Raw genomic sequence first — 10857 nt, 5'->3', positions numbered from 1 at the left:
TCTATGTGTTTACACAAATCCGCCATATACTTATTTTGCCCTTGTCGCCTTCTGTAACACTTTTACTTTGATCTCCTCGTTTTAACAGTTTTGTTAGTAAAATGTGTTGTTGGGTTGAAATGAAAATTCACTACTTGTATATTTTCACTGCACTATTGTGAGCTTGAAAAAAGGGTTGATATTAATTTGAAGAAGAATGCGAAACCAAAACTAATTGGGTAGCAAACTACCATGAGGTTATTTCGGTTATCAGTTTTATTGTAGAGTTTTAGAGTCAATACACACGAGCTTCATGAGAAATAAAATATTATTTAACTTAAAAGATCCCGTAGTGAAATATTGAAAACATTTTTGGTTCAAAAGGAAACCCAATGATGGTCACTACATAATCTTTAATCTGTCTTAAACACATAATGTTGTAATTACTAAAGTACAGATTACAGTCACAAAACATTAATGGGAATGTTAATTCATTCCTATTGTTTTAAACTTTCCTCGTTAACTAAAACTTTGGCCGGATGGCAGTAGCTGGGATGCATTAAAGTGATTAAATACATGCATTGGTTTGTGTTCATCTACTAAACTCTCATTGTACCTTTATAATAAAATTTTTTCTATTTTTTTATAGATTTTTTTAAATATTAATCTTTCACAGTTAAATAATTATAACATTAGCATGGTTTTGACAGTTCAATTTAAGTAGTGTTCAATATTGTGTACTTTCAGGCCAGTGACATCATTTGTTTATGTTTATCATCCATACCGTTTCTTTTCTAATATTAGTGGATTAACGCTATAAGATATAACGTTTTGATACTTTCTTGCGCTTTTATATCGTACCAACCATTGACTATGGATGCACAATGGTAAAAGAATACATTACAGTCCAATTTTGATGTTGTATCAAGTTTTAGAAAAAATAATTTTTAATTTTTCATCATAAAAGTAGCACACCCCTAAGTGGGATTCATTCAATCAGGTTCTTTTGAATTAACAAATTAGTTTATTTTTGTTTTAAATTTATTCAAGTTGGTCCATAGATGAGATATCTACTTCCACTAAGCTTTTTCGTTTCTATGAAGACATATTCTAGATTGATTGGTTCTTTGACACCATAACTCATGTATGATGAATAAATCAAGAACTTTACTTTGAGAGAAGCCATACTAAAATCAAGCTTAACATTTTCTCAGAAATAATTTGAAAACAAAAGCAAGCAAATTAAGTGAAGTTAATTAAGGTAGGCAAAGAAACAAAGTAATTCAAATTGGGAGTTAATTTTCGGGATTGCGTTTCTAAGGCATAATGATGTTTAGTTATCTGAACTTTGAGTGACAACCAGGAAGTGGAGTACCAATCAAAGCTGAGTGGAAAGGTTTAATATTGAAGCCCTAACAAATGTTATCCTTTTATGACGTTTAAACACCTTTGAGATATGTTTGGCAAATATATAGCAATTGATTGGTAATAATGTTTCTGATCTGAGGAAAGGTTAACGAACAACCTTAACTCACTTCCAAGGTTAAAATGGAGTGAACGAAATAAAAATATTTACAAACAGAATGTAGATAAAAAGGTTGCACACCTTCATATTACAAATGATAATGCGGATAGTATAGATAAGATAACGAGGTGTATTAAAGAGTCGGCCTTTGAAAATACAAGTAAAACAGGTACAGTGTTTATAAAAAAACAACCATGGTTTGATAGGGAATGTTTCTCACTTAGAAATAGAGTCTTTAGTCTACTGAGATTGTTTAGAAAAACTAATTCATTAATAAACAAGCAGGCATATTTAGAGGCAAGCAGGAGGTATAATTCAATGTGTAAAAACAAAAAGGTAGCTTTTCAAAATAATATTATAGATTGTATTAATCACGCTAAGGATGGGAAAACATTGTGGACTGCCATAAACAAATTTCGAGTATCGGAAAAAAATACGCTTGCAGGGATTGGACCTGAACAGTGGGTACAACATTTCCAAACTTTATTGAATCCTCCAATAATGTCGGGAACAATAAGTTATGCTGAGCCTTTTATAATGAATGAATTAGTGGATAGAGATTTTACTCGACAAGATTTGCAGTTAATTTTGACTAAAGTGCAAAATAATAAGGCTCCAGGGTATGATGGCATCCCATATGAATTTTTCAAAAATGCGCCTCAAGCATTACTAAATACTATGTTAGATATATTTAATAGGATATTTCAATCAGATGTCGCACCAGGAAGTTTTAAAAAATCTATCATTTTTCCATTGCACAAGAAAGGTGACCGGAATTTAACTCAAAACTACAGGGGCCTATCTTTCATCAATTGTATTTCAAAATTATATACAAGCTTATTACATAATAGATTATGGGAATGGGTGAATAGTCAAGGAATTTTAACTGAGTTGCAAGCAGGTTTCCGTAAGGATTACTCCACTATTGATAATTTGTTTAATCTTACAAGTATGATAAAACTACGACTAGCTTCTAAGGGTAACAAATTGTATAGTTTCTTTATAGATTTTAGCGCTGCGTTTGATACAGTTGACAGAAACGCTCTATTCTATAAGTTATCGGCTCTGGGTTTATCAACGCGCATGCGCACGGCACTGCGAGCTTTGTACGACGGTACTGAATCAGGTGTGTGGTACAACGGAAACGTAACAGAATCCTTTGAAACTAAAGTAGGTCTGAGGCAAGGATGCGTGTGTTCACCTTTGTTATTTTGTTTATTTATAAATGATATGTCTAGTAGCATAAATGGTGGCTGTATTTTTGGGCGAAAGAAAGTAAACATTTTAATGTATGCAGACGATGTAGTTCTGCTAGCACCGACTGCCACAAGTTTACAGTTTATGATCAATAATCTAGAAAAGTATTGTGATACATGGAACTTACAACTAAATCTAAATAAGTCAAAAATTATTGTTTTTAGAAATGGAGGTAAGTTAAAGGAAAACGAAAAATGGACTTTTAAAAGAAGAGATATTGAAGTAGTGAACAGTTATAAATATTTAGGGGTAGAGTTAACTTCCAAGTTAACGTGGGAACATCAGATGAGCACAAAATCAAGAAGTGCAAAGTTGGAAATCAATAATATCTGGTATAAATTCTTTGTCAGTAGTAGAATTTCGTTGGAAAGAAAGTTTAGTTGCTTTAATGCGGTAGATAAATCAATTCTGTGTTATGGCTGTCAGGTTTGGGGATATCAAAAGAATGATAAAATTGAAGGGGTTTTGAAAATGTTTATTAAGAAAATCTTTCAATTGCCTAATAATACACCTAATTATGCGCTATATTTAGAAACAGGAGCAGAATCAGTATATTTGTACACTTTACATAGTAATCTAAATTACTTAGTTCGAGTCTTATCCCTTGCTGAAGACCGGTTACCGCATATACTGGCGAAACAGGTAATTGAAAAGAATGTGTATTGGTGTGAAGAATGGCGGAAGCTAGGGCGCGCGCATGGCGTAGTGGTGGAAATGGATACTGATCCGGTAAGTATACAATCGGCATTGTTAGGTGTCCTAGAATCAGTCAGAGAGGCAGAATATCGGGCGAATTTGGAAGCGGCTTTAGGATCGCGTTATCACCAAACATATGCGACCTTGAACTTGGAATTGGGTAACTCGTCCTATATCAATGCTAATTTATCTCTAAGGGCGATAAAATGGATTTACAAAGCACGAGTTGGAGTAATTTATCTAAACTACAAGCCTTGGATAGGTGATCAAAATTACGTGTGCAGTTTATGTCATTTAAGGGAAAACGAGGATGTATTTCATTATATCTGTAGGTGTCCAATCCTTGCAGGTGTAAGGAAACGTTTTCTTCAAAAAAAAAGAACTTACTAGGGAATATTTACACTCATATTTAAATGGTAGGGACTGGCGAAGTCTAGGATGTTATTTAATTAATGCATGGAAATATAGATATGAGCTTGTGTCAGAATTTAATTTTGCATAAAAAAACACAAAAACACATTGTTTGCCATCCTAACGTGTTGCAGGGAATATGGAAAATAAGGAGAAAATAAAAAAATATTTTGTATGAAAGCTGCCAGCCCAGCTGACAGTCCTTTGGGCTAATGCTGATATAGTGCAGTTTAACAAAACAAAATGATATTAAGGTAAAACACGATAGAATAAGTGTGATTCAAGGTTGTATGTAGATATTTTCTTTGTATATGGAAGAGTTATTTATGAAAAAATCTTATTATTTTGTAATGCATTGTTTTAATGAAAATAAAGCACTGGTTTCATTTCATTTCATTTCATTTCATTTCATTTCATTTCATTTCATAATGTTTCTGATCATGTCCAAGTCCAAGTCTGTTTGACCGTGGCGACTAGCGCCACATCCTCTGAAGCTCCTGCTCGCTAGGAGCATATACTTCTTGACAGCTGTGGGTCCAAGCCCTGGTAGCTCAGCTACCTGTAGTCGTTCTGGGGGCGGAGCTGGGGAACATCCTCAGCAACCAGGTCCCTGATGTGCTCCCACGGAGAAACACGACAATATAAAATATAAATACATGAACTTTTGTCTTCAGCAATACAATGTTTCAATAAATACTGCAGTTTTGGAAGATTAATTGCTACTATTACGTCCTGTTCAAGAAACATTTATAGCACATGAAGAAGAAAAATTGTACAAAGCCCCAAATTATATTGGAAATAAATGTATTCATTCCCAAATAAGATTAATTCCCTTGTAGTATAAGAATTGGGGACAATTTTGCTCATTCAAAAAACAAGTTAAAACATATCTAATCGGCTATGAGTTTTATAATTTAGAAGAACTTATAAAAAATAACTTAAAAACAATGTAATATAACTAATGGTAATAACTAATAACTAAAATTGTGTAAATGATGCAATGTGCAATATTGTGTATAATGAAATGCAGTAAATAGTCTTATTTATTTTAGTTTTACTATGAGAAACAAATTAAAATAACAGCATTCATTTCATCAATTAATGACGCATTCATGTATGTGTTGAATAAAAGTTTATTTGATTTGATATATCATTAGCATAATGTATAATAAATTAACCGTTAGTTGTTCTTGCGAACTAAGATAATTTGTTGAAATGGCAATAAATAGCTGTATGAGCTAGCTTAAGTAAGACACCATGTCAGTCTGGAGACATTTAGGAAGATTAGCAGCAGCTGATATTACTGCTTGAAGGATAATTAACTAGTACCATTATAGTAACAGTCTTTGGTGTAATTGGATCATTCAAGCTTTTGATCATACTTCTTTGAAATATTTCTCAGGTCTTTGAAGGATTTCCCTCAAAGTTTTATGCTTGAAGTTCTGATACATTTGATGATCAAAGTATCATTCTTGTGCTAAGGAGTTTTACTCATGTAAAATCGCCTTAGCTTTGTGTATATTTTACTTTCATTTGTACAAACTGTTGTGCTTTTATTAGTGTATTTTGAAGCCAATAACAATTTTTATTTTCAAGGGAACAGTTTGAACCGCTTTACCATCTAACACAACTTTATTAAATTTTGGATACTGGTACTGTTTAAAACGTCGATGACCTGTTGCCATATTCGGTGGTTCAGGGCTCTACCAATCTTGAGGTTAACTAGAGCAGGGGTTCCCAAATCGCTGGAGTCCGCGGCTTACTTCTGACAGTAAAGTTCAGTGTTTAGTGAAGTTTTTTATTGCAAACCACCTTTTACCAAGACAATTGTTTTAATATTAAAAGGCAATAAAAAGAATACTTTGATAGAAATGTAATTTTTATTTTTTTTTTTTACTGAGCAAATTTACATTTTTATAATCTATATATTAATTTGAAACTGTTTTTCTTTGTCATAGCTATTTTGAGAGAACGGCTGGGTGTAGAAACTCGGTAGATGTGTCTAAAGAAAGGGCTTGGTCTGTAGATGAGCCATCAAAAGAGAAACGTGGGAAATTCCCTTGGGGCTCTGCCCCAGTGGCCTATAAATTCCCATCCCATGTTATTCTTATGGGAGAAAAACGGGTTTTTGTCACTGCTAATTTCAGAGAACGGCTGGGCGTAGAAACTTGGTAGGGGTCTCTAAAGAAAGGTCTTGGTCTGTAGATGAACCGTCAAAAGAGAAACGAGGTAAATTCCCTTGGGGCTCTGCCCCAGAGGCATTTAAAGTTCCCTCTTCAGATTTGTTTACATTACGACTATATGCGTAATTTTACACTACTTTTTAATGAACAGCTGTTAATATTTAAATTGCGATTTGCTGAATTTGTCAAAATAAAGTATTTGCAATGACTTTTTCTGATTTTAAAATCGATTTTCTTCTGCATCATGTCATGTTTTGCAATGTAACGTTCTATTACCAAATCAGTGGAAAATCCTAATATCACAGGTAACTGTTAAAATTATTTCTTATGGAGTTAACTTAATATCTATTTTATGGCTTGGTTTCTGCTCTTTTTACCACTTCTTAGTTGCACATAGACGATATTCTTTGGCGTATTGCATCTGTAGACGATACTTGGGTGGGTGTAGTTATTACAATGGAAAAAGTGAGACAGCCTGGACAATTTGATATACTACAAATAAAACTGAATTAACTCTGTGCTACATTTCTTGAGCAATCATTGAAAGAGCCGATTTGCAAACAATGGAAACATAGGAAAGTCATAGAACATAACCAAGTTGAAGAAATAGAAATAATGTTTGTTTTTTCTTTTTTTTTCATTTATAATCGTTATTATAGACGACCTGATGCGGATATGAGTAGGAATCATTTGTAGAAAACACTAAAAAACAAGATCAGCTTTTGAAAAAACATAAGATATTTACAAACATCAACTCTTTTGATTATATCTAACTGTCGTGTACATCGTGAGTATTTTCATAATCTTTGAATCAACTCTTATAAAGTCATCGGAAGTTATGACTGTTATTCGTTTGAAAATAACGCCTAATGCTTCGCAATTGCTCGAATTTGAGCAACAGGTACACTAGTTAAATTTAAATATAAAGTTTTCTCATTCCAGAGTTATTTTGACAATTTTACAAACCTTTTCAGACAGTTTACTTACAGTTTGATACAAATACAGTTACACCGTTTGTCATTTTGTGGCAATGGTGCGAGACTTATTTGAAAAACTTATTTCAACTAATCATAATTTGTACCTATTGAATTTTATTGTGATAAATTATTTTTCTTAATTTTCAAAATAGTTTGATTCAATAAGTATATTTGTCACCTTCAAGTCCACTGTGGACCTCCAAGACTCTCTCAGACTACCTTTGTTTTGTGGACCACCTGTTGGGAACCACTGAGCTAGAGTGTTGGGTTCCTTCTAAGAGGTTTAGGTTCAAATCCTTCCATATACCAATGGATTTTATAATGCTTTAAGCTTAAGGTGACTAGAAAAAAGTTTGCTTGGAGGAGTAAATACCAAACCAAAGGGAAAAAACTCAATTGCTAAATGAATCTCAAACAGCAACTAACTCATACTAGGCTACTGGTAAGAATCCTTTTCAAGACCAAACCAGCAACTATAAAGTGAGTACCACTCGGATACCCATAATATTTTTCATTATCATTTCATGATGGTTGCAGAGAATTTTAGGTAATTTGTAAAAAGAACCCTATCCTTAATGTCAACTCTTCAAAATATTCTATGCACAGTGTGGAAAACTTTTATAGCACTTTTTATCCACGCTAGTGCCATTTTTTACGTATATTGTAAGGGAAAACTTTAAGCCCTGGTCTTGTTACTACTGTATCTAACAAGGACTTTTTGCTGGATACAACATTGAATGATAGCCCAGTGACAAGTGGCATCAGGGTCGAGTTACGATACTGCTTGGAATTGAAACAGGGACCTCCAGATTTGAAGTCAACCTCTATAGCCATTCAGCTCCCTAGACAGGTTATTGATAACCATAAAGCAAATATTTTCATATTTACAGGAATCATCTATATATATAATACGCTAAGCCGATTTTTGTGAACAGAACTCCTCCCTCATTTTTAGACCGATTTAGATGATTAAAGTGTCAATGTTTTTCGTTTTTTTATATCTTCATTAGTTTGGGCAGGATCTTCCATCAAAATTGGGTTTTCTCCCATAAGATTAACACGGGGGAATCTAAATATTTAATTGGAAACTTTGTCTCCACTAATTTAAGAGAACAGCTGGGCGTAGAAACTTGGTAGAGGTTTCCAACAAAAGGTCTTGGTCTGTAGATGAGTTATCAAAAGAAAAAACAAATAAATTCATTTAGGGCTCTGCCCCAGAAGCCTTTAAAGATCCTTCCACAGATTTGTTTACATTTTGGTCATGTGGATATTACTTTTCAATAAAACAGCTGTTAATTTTAAAATCTATCTATCTATCTATTTATTAATAGGCAAGCATGTTTCTTTAAAACCTTTTTTCTCAGCTCGTGTGCATCGTAGGGAAAATCTACGCATACCGTTAGAAAGCTATTTTCCTGTAGGTGTGCAGAATCCCTTTATAAATTTTAATAGGCTCAAAGATAAGCACAAAAAATAAGTTTAAAAGTTGTAAAAAATTAACATGGATCTTATGCGTTGCTATGCTGGTTACGAAATAACAACGAAATATAAACAGAAAATCAAAACAAATGGAGGAAACTCCAATCACATGTTTTATTTACAGTGTGGGGTGAAAATAGTTAAGTGAGTACATTACATATTTTTGGTCGAGTTTCGACCACTGGACGACCTCTCGTACTTATTTAATACGCAAGCAGGTTTTTTGTGACAATTACTCCTCCAAAACTACTGAACCGATTGACATGTTTTTGGTGTCATTGGAAAGAGCGTAACGTGAAGTTGTGCAGGAAACTCTCTTTTTAGGGAAATAATTAGAGAGTGAGACCCTGGGGCCCTTTAAAGTTTTGTATTCCTCCATAAGATTAACATGGGAAACAAACATTGTTATGAAACTCCAGCTGTTGTCAGAAATTAAAAGTGAGAAGAACATATGTCAATTGTAAAATTATGACAGAGAGGTTATGCAGAAAATCAGGTAGTTTATGAAATAAAGACTGAAATTTGCAAACCTACTGGTGACAATGAGTGATAGGTACCATGCAGACTACATTATCATTGACAAAGACCAACATGGACAACCTATTGCGGCTATAAGTGGGAAACATTTCTACAATACACTAAAAGCCAGATCAGCCTTTGGAAATGATAAAATATTTACAAGAAATGTTGATTATATTGAACTGTTAAGTATGTTGTGAGTATTATCATTAGTTACGTAATCTTTGAGTTGACTCTTTTAAACTCATCTGAATTTATGACTTATATTTGTTCTTAAATAAGTTATTACGTTATTTGTATTTATGTTATTTATGTTATGTGTTTTTGTTGTATTTATGTTATTTGTATTTATGTTATTTGTTATTTGTACGTTTGGTATTTGGTGTATGGTTATTAGTTATTTGTTATAGTTATTAAGTTAAGTTGTTTGTTTTTAAATAACTTATTTGCAATTGCTCGATTTCGAGCAACATGTACACTAGTACTTAATAATATATCAAAAATAGTAATTCTTGTCAACAACTTAAACCAACGACTGATAGCTGATAACCTACTGTCAACTCTTGCTAATATACTGCAAACTTTGTAATAACTTTAATGAAAATCACGATCAGCTGATTTGATATGAAGCTTCAAAATGTAAATTGTTTTGACAATATGGATGTGTATACCTTAAATAATAACTTTTGTTGGAATTTCTATATGGCAGGATAGTTATTTATGTTCGTGAAGAGTAATGGTTTGTTTATGTCATTTTACTTATTTGATATTTGTCATTTAATTTGTTCTGCCCAGTGTCAATCATAAAGCTTGTGAATAGTAGCAGTTAAGCAAAACATTATTTTCCTGTTTGCTTATCTGCTGATAGTGCAAAGTGTATTATGTAGTTAAAAATCTATAGAACTTGAAAGTAATGACAAAGTTATGAATAGTTTGTTATAAATAGCTATTCGATAAAAAAAATGGTTTTTGAATCCCTAGTAGCAGACCTCCTGAACAAATATCTTGGAGAGTATGTGGACAATTTAGATAGATCCCAATTGAAAATTGGAATTTGGGGTGGGAATGTTGTTCTGAAAGATCTTTATCTAAAGCAAAGTGCTTTAGATGACTTAAAACTGCCTGTGAAAACCATGATAGGCTTTCTAGGAAAGTTAAGTTTGAAGATTCCTTGGAAAAATCTGTACAATGCTCCAGTTGAAGCATCAGTTGAAGATCTTTATCTGCTGGTAGTGCCAAACAAGGAAATTGAATACAATCCTGAAAAAGAAAAAAGGTGGAAGCAAGATGCCAAAATGGCTAAATTAAAAGAAGTGGAAGAAGCCTCAAAAACAGAAAAAAATACCGATGCACTAAAATCTGATAATACTCTGGCAGAAAAATTGGCTACACAAATTGTACGGAATATTGAAATATCGATCAAAGATATTCATATTCGGTATGAGGATCGAGTAAATACTGATGGAAAACCTTTTGCTTTTGGTGTAACCTTACATAACCTACAAATCACAACAACAAACTCCTCATGGCAAAGTAGCATTAGCCAGGATCTTAGTTCCATGGTTTATAAGATTCTAAAAATAGAAGGATTTTCTATTTATTGGAACTCCCGTCCAAAAGAATCCTTTTTTGGTCTTTCTAAAAGTGACCTTTACAACCAATTCAAAAGTAAAGTTGCTCCTATTGGGTCTATTGTAAGTAACTTTCAATATATTGTAGGACCTTTAAATGCCAGTTTGAAACTGCAAATAAATCCTAGCCCTGACAGTGTGTATTTTACTATTCCTAAAGTCTTGTGTCATCTTGAACTACCAGTTCTGAAAGTGAGAAT

Source organism: Macrosteles quadrilineatus, unplaced genomic scaffold (genome assembly GCF_028750875.1).
Source record: "Macrosteles quadrilineatus isolate MER2022 unplaced genomic scaffold, UCM_ALF_1.0 Scaffold_6__1_contigs__length_79288215, whole genome shotgun sequence".
Lineage (NCBI taxonomy): Eukaryota > Metazoa > Arthropoda > Insecta > Hemiptera > Cicadellidae > Macrosteles > Macrosteles quadrilineatus.
This window is presented reverse-complemented; position numbering follows the sequence as displayed.